Genomic DNA, 9,559 nt, shown 5'->3' on the forward strand with positions numbered 1-9,559 from the left:
CCTAAAAAACAATTGATCTTTCAGATATTCCAAATTACCAAACATGCAAAAACAGACCCCCTCTCTCCAGCCCAGAGCCCTGTCCCTGCACGACTGACTCCCCCCAGGCTTGGCCACAGCGGTCACAGATCATCAGGCCCAGAACAGGGAGGGAGCAGGACGCAGGCTCTTCACCCTGGTGGAGCCCAGGACACTCTGCCCCTAACCTAACCTAACCACCAGGCTGAATAAACGCCCCCCTGGGGAGGTAGGCCTTAGAGACTGAGCCAGGAAAAAGTAAACCTTAACTTTAAAATGATTTTTCTTATTAGCTCAATTTTTATTTTTTATTTAATTTACGGTTTATTTGATATGTATTACCATTTAAAATTTAGAGAAATGAATACACTAAAACTGTGAGTCTCCAGGAATTGGAGTGGAAGTCAGAATGTCTCTTGTCCTCACCCCTTGATTAAAAAAAAAAAAACACAACAAAGGAGGAAAAAAAGAGACACAAACAAACGCGATTCTTCACTTTGTCATCTGGAGGCAGCTGTTTCTGGGCAGCCGTGTTGCTGGCCTGTCCCCACAGCCCACGAATCACCTCTCATCACTCTGACAACCGTCCACACGGACGCCACGTGAGGGCAGGGATTCGCATCTGCCCCAAACAGTCAGCACATGGCCTGGTGGAGAGGAGAGGCTCAGTGTGGTTGTTGGAAACAAGGGAAGCAGAGAGAAGAAGAAGAAAGGAAGGAAGGTGGGGAGACACCCCAGTTCCTTGTTAAAACAGAAGGACGAACAAAATCCTGCAGGACCCCACAGAGAACAACTCCATCTGCCCGGAGGGGTGGGGAAGCAGCCTGTGACACTGAGCTGGGTCTTGAGGAATGCCTGGGAACTCTCTCGGACTTGCGGACTTGCAGACACCCACCAGGCGAAGAAACAGGAAAGGCAGCTCGGGTGGAAGGCGTGGCATGCAAAGGCATGAAGTGTGAGAGAACGCAAGTCTGGGCCTTCACGAAAAGCCAGGCACAGCCCCAGAGAGGGCGCTGGAGAAGACAGAACAGGAGAGGAGGCTGAGGACATCAGAGAAGAACTTCGGAGCGGGGCCAAGTTGTTAACTTACCCCCTTGATTTCAGGGAACGCCCACTAGACGTTCACTGAGCCTTGGCTCCATTAACCACATGGGTGATTGTTGAACCCGATTAGGAGGAGGGGATCCCCAAGTCCAACCACAGGAGGGGCAGAAGTCCTGGACCCCATTCCCAGCCTGGGCCCCCGAGCAGCTGTTCCTTCATCCCATTTACTCCAGTCTGGATGTTTTTCTCTGCGCTTGATGAAGTTAAAATAAGCCCTCTCTGGGGTGACTCGCAGGCGTTCAAATTGGATTGGCACGCAGACGTCGAGCAGTTGGTGGCAGGAGCCAGGGGACCTGGAGAGCAGGTTTTCGCTGGAGGGGACATGAGCTTTATTTCCCTCTTGGTTGCTGACAAGGAAGCAGCTGTCCTTCCCTGATTATTTTTACCTCGAGTCACAGCCGCTGATGCTGAGCCTCCCCCGTGCCCGGCCGCCTGCCAGGACCAGGTGAAGAGCCCAGCACCCCGGCCCGCTCTGCCACGAGCCTCGAGCTCCACCTACCGCCACCTTCACACGGGACCGGAAAGCAGCCCTCTGTCTCAGGTCCAGACTCCTCCACACCAAGCTGGGGGTCACTGCCCGGAAGAGAGAGAGCCAGAGCAGCCTCGAAGAATATCTGGAACAAAACTGAATGAATGAATGAAAGAAAGAAAGAATTAGAAAGAAAAAGAAAAAAATTCATGACCAATTCCCCTTTCTAACACAACAGCTCATTTATTGTTTTCACATTCGTTCAGACTTTTAGTTTGTTAAGACCAAACCCAAGTATCACTTTGCTGTTCACTAAGCACTTCCAAATCTACCATGTCATTCTAGCCTTGAAAAGCCCAACAGGTGGCCAGCCTTAGCTCCATTTTATTGCTGAGGAAACTGAGGCTCAGAGGTGAAGCGGCTTGCCTGAAGTCACAGATACACTAACAGAGTGGGAGAAATGGGATTTGAATCCTAGTTTGTCTACCTCCAAATCTCGTACGCCGTCCAGTGTATTTTCATGTCTTTGTTCATGTACCAGTTGAGAATGCTCTCAGCTGCAACTAACAACAACAGCGCTTTGAATAAATGGGGGCTTATTTTCCTTATATGACAAAAGACTGGCAGTAGGTGGCCTCTAGGTTGGGAGGCAGCACAATGATGTCATGGACCCATGGTATTTTAATCTTGATGTTCCTATCATCCTTAATAGGTTGCCTTTTGACATGCTTGTGGCCTCATGGTCACAACATAGCTGCTACAGCTCCAGGCACCTCACCTGCATTCAAGACAGAAGAGATTTTAAAAAAAGAAGACGAAGAAATTAGGGGGAGAGGATGGTGAAAACAGTAACAATTCCCTTTTATTAGAAAAGCAAAATTTTCCCTGAATTCTGCCAGAAGACTTTGGTTTACATCTTAGTGGTAACATGACCACCCACCACTGCAAGGGAGGCTGGGAAAGAGCTTTTTGAAAACGAAGCAGAAGGACACAAATGCTATGTCAGTTACCAACAATATCTGTTAGTCTACATAGAGTTGTACTTAATTACAATTATACGACACACAATTTTTGCTTCCTACTTTTTTTTTAAATTGAGGTATAATTGACCTACAACATAATAGTTTTAGGTATACAGCGTAGTGATTAAATATTTGTCTAGATTGCAAAATGTTCACCACCATAAGTCAAGTTAACATTCCTCACACCATACATGCAGGAATTTCTTTTCTTATGTTGACAACTTTTAAGATCCATTCCCTCGGCAACTTTCAACTATGCACTACGGTATTAATAATTAGAGCCTCTATGCTGTACATTACACCCCCATGACCTACTTATTTTTTAACTGGAAGTTTGTACCTTTTGATTCCTTTGGCCCATTTTGCCCATCCCCCACCTACCAGCTCTGGCAACAAGCAATCTGTTCTCTGCGTCTATGAGCTCAGTGGTTTGGTTTGCTTTTGTGTTTAGACAGCACATATAAGTGGGATTATATAGTATTTGTCTTTCTTGATCTTATTTCATTTAGCATAATGCCCTCAAGGTCCATCCATGTTGTCACAAATAGCAAGATTTCATTCTTTTTGATGGCTGAATAATATTTCATATTACATGTACACACCAATATATATCCCAATACATATACACCACGTCTTCTTTACCCATTCATCTGTCAAGAGATGTTAGGTTGTTTCCATGACTTGCAATATTGTAAATAATACTGCAGTGAATACGGGAATGCAGGTATCTTGTCCAGTTAGTGTTTTCTTTTTCTTCAGATAAACACCCAGAACCCAACTGCTCGATCACATGGTAGTTCTACTTTTAATTTTTCTAGGCACTCCCATACTGTTTTCCACGGTGGCTGCACCAATTTCCACTCCCACCAACAGAACACAAGGATTCCCTTTTCTCTACATCCTCAGAACTCTCGTCTTTTCTTGTCTTTTTGGTGAACGCCACTGTGGCAGGAGTGAGGTGAAATCTCACTACGGTCTGGATTTGCATTTCCCTGGTGTTGAGCATCTTTTCAGGGATCTGTTGCACCTGTCGATATGTTTTCTTGGGAAACATGTCTATTCCGATCCTCTGCCCATTTTTTAATTGGATGGCTTTTTGCTTGTTTGCTCGTCTTGCTATGGAGTTGTAGGACTTCTTCACGTATTTTGGATATTAACTATCAGATACACAGTTTGCAAATATTTTCTCCCATTCAGTAACTCTCCTTTTCATGTCGTTGATGGCTTCCCTTGCTGTGCAGACGCTTTTTAGTTTGATCTGGTTCCACTTGTTCATTTTTGCCTTTGTTGCCTACGGGTTTGGTGTCAAATGCAAAAAATCATCACGAAGACCGATGTCAGGCAGCTTACTCTGAGATTTTTCCATAAATTCCTCAGAGTAGAATTGCTGAGTGGAGAAGAGGCTGGAGTGGGCAAGAGGGGAGGCAGGGCTGGTTCTGAGCACATCCAGTTTCTCGGCAACCGGGGTATGCAGGGGTGGGGGCAGGAGAAGGGAGTCTCTCTTATTTACAGAGCAGGAGCCAGTCGCCCCCAGAGAAAAATGACAACTGGGTCAGGTTGTGGGGCTCCCCCAACCCTGATACTCACACATCTCACCTCACAGCCACCTTTTATGTCCCTGAGAAAAGGGGGTGATTCTCTACATTCTGTGTGACAAGACACAGGGTACAGAGACTTGCCCAGGTCACAGAAAAGTTGGCTGATGGCCAAGTGCCAATTGTGTTGGGTTTGTGGCAACCCCAAAGTGAAAATGTCCCAGTTGCCAGCTCCTCCTTTCAAAATTTCTATGCTTGGGCTATGGACAACTTAGCTGAGGGGCCGGGACAGGGCCAGGCTCCGGGATGAGCACACCCCTGGCTGCACCCGTGGCCCCCCACCCCATCTACACAGACAATGAGCCCAGGGACCCCAATGGTTATCACTCACTCACAGCCTCCAGGCCCTATCTAAGGAGACAAGAGGCCTGTCAGAACCACGGCAGGCACAGGCACGATGAATGGCCCTAGGCTGCCAGTCGGACAATACCCAGGCTCTGGGGCGGAGAGATTAGGCTAGAACAGGGCCCAAGCTGATCTCCACAGCGGAGGGTCCATGCAGGTCCCCTCCCCCCCACGCCCTGGTACTTAGCCATCTCCGGGAGTGACTCCTAGGAAACGTGACCCTGCTAAAGGAAGGGAGTTGGCCCAGAGCCCCCAACCAGGGGCATTACCAAGGCTAGGAAGGTGGTAACTCAGGCCACCGGGGAGAGATTGGAGAAGGCAGGGAGAGTCAGAAGGCATACAAGGAGGCTGGGAGAGCTGGGGTAAATATAAAGCCCACCCCAGAAAGGCAGACCTGGGGTTCACCTCTTCCTTGCTGTGTGGTGCTCAGTTGGCACGTATGTATAAATGGGACCCCCACCCCTGTCTTGAATGAGAGTGCCAACGTGGGCAGGCCCACCAGGGCCAGGCGGCAAGGGCTCCACGCTGGGTGGGATGCGGGTGGGCCGCAAAGACAAGGGACAGCCAAGTCCTGCAGACATTCTGCAGGCCCAGGAACCTGGGAAATGCCCAGAACTCTGCCCCAATGGGGACCTCCTATCTCCCAATTTTATTTTGAAAATTCTCAAACCTGGACAAAGCTGGAAGGGCACACTGAACACCAATATATCATCCAGTTTGATTCCCTCCACTTTTCTTTGAAAACTAAACCATCATATGGGGCGCCTGGGTGGCTCCGTGGGTTAAGCGTCTGCCTGCCGTCTGCTCAGGTAGAGATCCCAGAGTCCTGGGACCAAGCCCAGCGGGGAGCCTGCTTCTCCCTCTCCCCCTGCCCCCCCCCATGCTCTCTCACGCTCTCTCCCTCAAATAAATAAATAAATAAATAGCCATCATAAGATGGTAAATTTTATTCTATGTGTTTTACCACAACAGAAAAAATGGGGGGGGGACCCATAAACCATTGTGCTGCCAGCAAGCTACTGTAACACTGTAAGGGAAATTTTGACAAGAATGCCAAACGTACTGTATGCCTGGCACCACGTACAAGCCACAGGCTTTGCCAATGTCGCTTAAATCACACAGCAGCCCCTTGACTTGTGTACTACTATCCACGTATTACAGATGGGGAAACTGAGAAATTAGAGAGATGACCTCGAGTCAGTCAAGATGCACTTGGATCTGTCTGACCTCCCTCCCAGGCAGGAAGCCCAGCTACCTGGGCAAGACAGTGCCTCCAGCCCCAGTTCCATACCACACCTACTGGGAGCTCCCCTTCCCCTTAGCCACCCTCCCCAGGCTCTGCGCTCAGAGGCACAAACCCTTTCATTTTTAATTCCCCCCACCTCACACACAGAAGGCCTCCTTGGCCCACCTCGCCCTTATATTTTGAATGGCCTGGAGGAAGACCCAAAGACCCAGGTTCAAGGCTGGGCTCTGCCACTCACCAGCTGTCTAACTTGGGGGGGGAGCCCTCAGTCCTTATCTGGAAAATGGGTATGACGGCCCCTGCTCACAGTGGGTTAAAGGTAAAAGAGAGGAGGCCTGTAGGGGGGCAGCTCGGGATACTGAACGCTCCTTCCTTTTCCACCGTCCAGCCTGAGATGGGGTTGGGAAGTCCAAGGATCCTTCCGCTTCTACAAGTTTATTTGGGATCCAAGCCGCACAAGGTGGCCCCTTCTAATCCAGCGACTTCACCTGTGTGTTGCGGGGCATAGCAGGTCCCCTCCAGGAATAGAGGGACTCCCGGCAGGTGCACCCCACGCGCTCCCACCGCGCGGGCTGGCGGGGCGCCTGCCCAGTCCGACTCGCGCAGGAGGGCGGGGGTCCCTGACTCTCAGGGGGCTGGGGCCGAGGGGCGGGGTCTCCTAGGACCGCCCCGGNCCCCCGCCCCCCCCCGCCTGCGGGTTCCCCTGCGAGGCCGAGAGCTAGCCCAGAGACGTAGCGGCTGGCCTGGCCGTCATCCCCCGAAACGCTTTGCAGCGGGTGAGCCCGCCACTGGCGCCGGGCCAGGAGCAGGTGAGGAGCTCGGCTTTGACAACGGGGGGACAGGGAGGCCCTTGTCCTGGCCCATCGGCCTAGGAGGGATTCCCCATGGCCCCTCACGGACGAGGGACACGCGGTGTCGGCCCCGACTTCGCCTCTCCCTCTTGGGGGCCAACAAGTGTATGGTGAGCGTGGAAGGTGGGGAAGGAGTTTGTGGGGGGCAAATACAGGCAAACGTGAACAGCGGAGTGAGGCTGTCAGCATTGAATGAGCCCCTACTATGTGCCCAGCACATGCTAGGGACCAAGCCTCAGTCTTGGACCAGACTCCTACCATTCCCCACCCACTGAAGGTGGGGGTGGGGGGTGAGCCAGGTGCTGTTTGAAAAGGGGAAAAGTGGGGCGCCTGCCTGACTCCCTGGGTAAAGCATGCAACTCGTAATTTCGGGGCGATGGGTTCAAGCGGCACCTTGGTTGTGGAGCCTACTTAATTAAAATAAATATATAAATAAAATATAAAAAGGGGAAAAGTGACAATAAATTGGTGCTTTTCAGAATCCCAAGTGTGAACCCCCATGTATTCCTGTGCTGGGATGTGTTTGATTTTCACACTCACGCACTTTTTCTGGAAAGGGGGAAGGGGTTTGAATTATCGCTGGTGATGGCTGCAGACTTCCAGATGGCGTGAGGCCAGCTGGCAAGACACAGTGGAGCATTCTTTGTTCTCCAGTGTTTTCTGGGACCCATTTGTGCTTGGCTACTGCTGGAGTAGAGACCCAGGAGGCCTGAAGCCCCCCAGACTGCTAAGAGCCACCCCCAAACCATCCACGATTAAGTTATCCCCAGCTCACTACCGCGAGTGGCCATGGCAGGCCTGCCATCAGTGCGGGCTGGAGGCAGTGATCACAGGCTAATCCTGTAGGAGGTGCCGCTGAGGGAGTGGGAGGCCAGTCCAGGCAAGAGGGACAGCATGTCAAAGGCCTGGAGAAGAGATGCTGCCTGGAGAAGTGGGAGCAGCTTGGGGGACAGGGGAAAGGTGACTATGGGGCTGGGGTGGGGGTGCTGTGGCTGGACAGTGAGACCAGCGAGGCCAGAGCTCAGCAGGGGCCTCATGAAGCAGGGCCTTGAATGCCGAGCTGTGAGCCCAAAAATTCACAAGGAAGCCTAACGGGGATCCTGTGCTCTGTTTCCCCCTCTCTCTGGCCAGGCTGCTGCTGCCTTCTCTCCCCACCCCCCAAGCTGTTCTCAGCTCACCAGGGCTACAGCATTCCCCAGCTGTGGTCCTAGAAGGGGCTCCTGGAGACCATCCTTTTGTACAAGTAAATGTCAAGTAGATGTACCCAGCCCATCCTGGGCTCCCAGCCCAGTAAGGTCCAGGGGCCAAACACGGGGGAAGATGACAGAGGGTAGGAGACAGAGGGGGTAGTAAGGCAGGACGCTGAGCTACTTTCCTTTGCTTTTTTCCTTCCTCAGTCCACAGTGGCCACATCTGTGACCCTTGCTGTCCCTCACCTGCCCCTGCTGGCTCCAGAATGGCCTCCTGGCGTCACTGCCTCCTCTACCTCCTGGTACCTGAACCTGGGGGACGGGGGAGGGTGGGGTGGCGGCCAAGGGGACTCAAAGCTGCTGGGTTCCAAGTGGGCACCTCTGAGGTCACTGCGAAGGTCACACGACATAGGTCTTTGGCAATAATAATAGAATAAAAGCATCCACCGGTGCTGCACCTTTTACATTCACTCATCGGCTTGTTTATTCCTCACACGGTGGGGGGCGGGATGGGGGACTGGACAGGCTCAAGGCAGTGAAACGCCCTGCCCAAGATCCAGTCTGGGTGGGACTTGAACCCAGGTCTGACCCCAGAGCTTGCAGCTTCCCATGCATCCTGCCAGAGCACACAGTAGGTATTCAATAACTGACCTGACCCAGCCCCAACCTGTCTTTTTTCTCAGATAAGGAGTCTCTCCGGGACGCCCCCCAACTCACCAGCTGAATCAAGGAGCTCCTGGGTGACAGGTTGGTATGAGGGCCCCAGAGGGGCTCCCCCTACCCCCAGCTCTGCCAATCAGTGGTCCACCTGGTGCACTGGCCTCTAAAGCAAAAGACGGGAATAGATGCCATTTAGTTCAGCTCCATTATCCCGGGCCCCGGGCTGAAGGTTTCACTCGTGTCCATTTTATTCTTGCCACTATAGAGATGACAAAACAGGCTCAGCAAAGGACTTGACCCACAGGTCACAGAGCACTCAGCCCCGAATGACTCCTAGCTCAGTGTCCACAGCCCACCCCACCCCAGGGGTCACATGCTCACACACTGCTCTCCCACACTATCTGTCCTCTGACCCTGCAGCTCCCGTGCACCCCAGGGAGGTGGTGGCGACTGCAGATGGGGTGTGCAAGTTTCCAGGGCAGCAGCTGAGCTGGTGGCAGGCTCAAGACTCTTGTGAGCAGAGGTTTGGCCACCTGGCACTCGCGCCTCCAGCTGGGGTCCTTGCTCCACGGCTGCCCAACCCCATCTGGGTGCGCCAAAAAGAGGCCCCTCTTCGGAGACCGCCGCAAAGGCGTGAGTGTGGGCTCAGGGCCGGGGAGGAGGAGGTAGGGGGACAGAAGCTTTGGCGACCTCCAGAGTTGGAGCCCATAGTAGCAGTCCTCTTGGGTCGAGCCCAGAAGACGTCCCCATCACATCTCCAGGTTCCCTTGTCCTGGACTAAAACAGAGGGTTGACAGCCTGGGTATGGGCACTGGAGCCCCCATTTCTTCCTTCCCAAGAGAGGGAGATACCCCAAAGCCCAGAAGGGGCCCTGTACCTGCGCAGGCTGTGCGCAGCTGGGGTCACTGAGGCCCCGGCCCGCGTGTCCCCGCAGGCGCGCTCACCACGGCCGCACTGGTGTTCGGGGAGCGGACAGCGGACAGGGCGGCGCGGCTGCGGACGCCCCTGCCGGCGCTGGGGCAGCTGACTGCGTGCGCGCACGTGCAGTGGAACGCCGCC

The 9,559-nt window shown here is 52.9% G+C and overlaps 1 long non-coding RNA gene across 1 annotated transcript; it reads right to left on the reverse strand.

Annotated features, from left to right (window-relative positions):
- On the reverse strand, positions 1-9,553 carry LOC109489752. Its single transcript, XR_002142856.2, has 3 exons — positions 9,378-9,553; positions 8,558-8,663; positions 1-1,747 (listed from the first exon to the last, which is right to left on the reverse strand). It is a non-coding gene; the product is annotated as an uncharacterized LOC109489752 (long non-coding RNA).
- Between the last annotated feature and the right edge of the window lie 6 nt (positions 9,554-9,559).

The sequence above is a fragment of the Ailuropoda melanoleuca genome, chromosome 7 (assembly GCF_002007445.2).
Source record: "Ailuropoda melanoleuca isolate Jingjing chromosome 7, ASM200744v2, whole genome shotgun sequence".
NCBI lineage: Eukaryota > Metazoa > Chordata > Mammalia > Carnivora > Ursidae > Ailuropoda > Ailuropoda melanoleuca.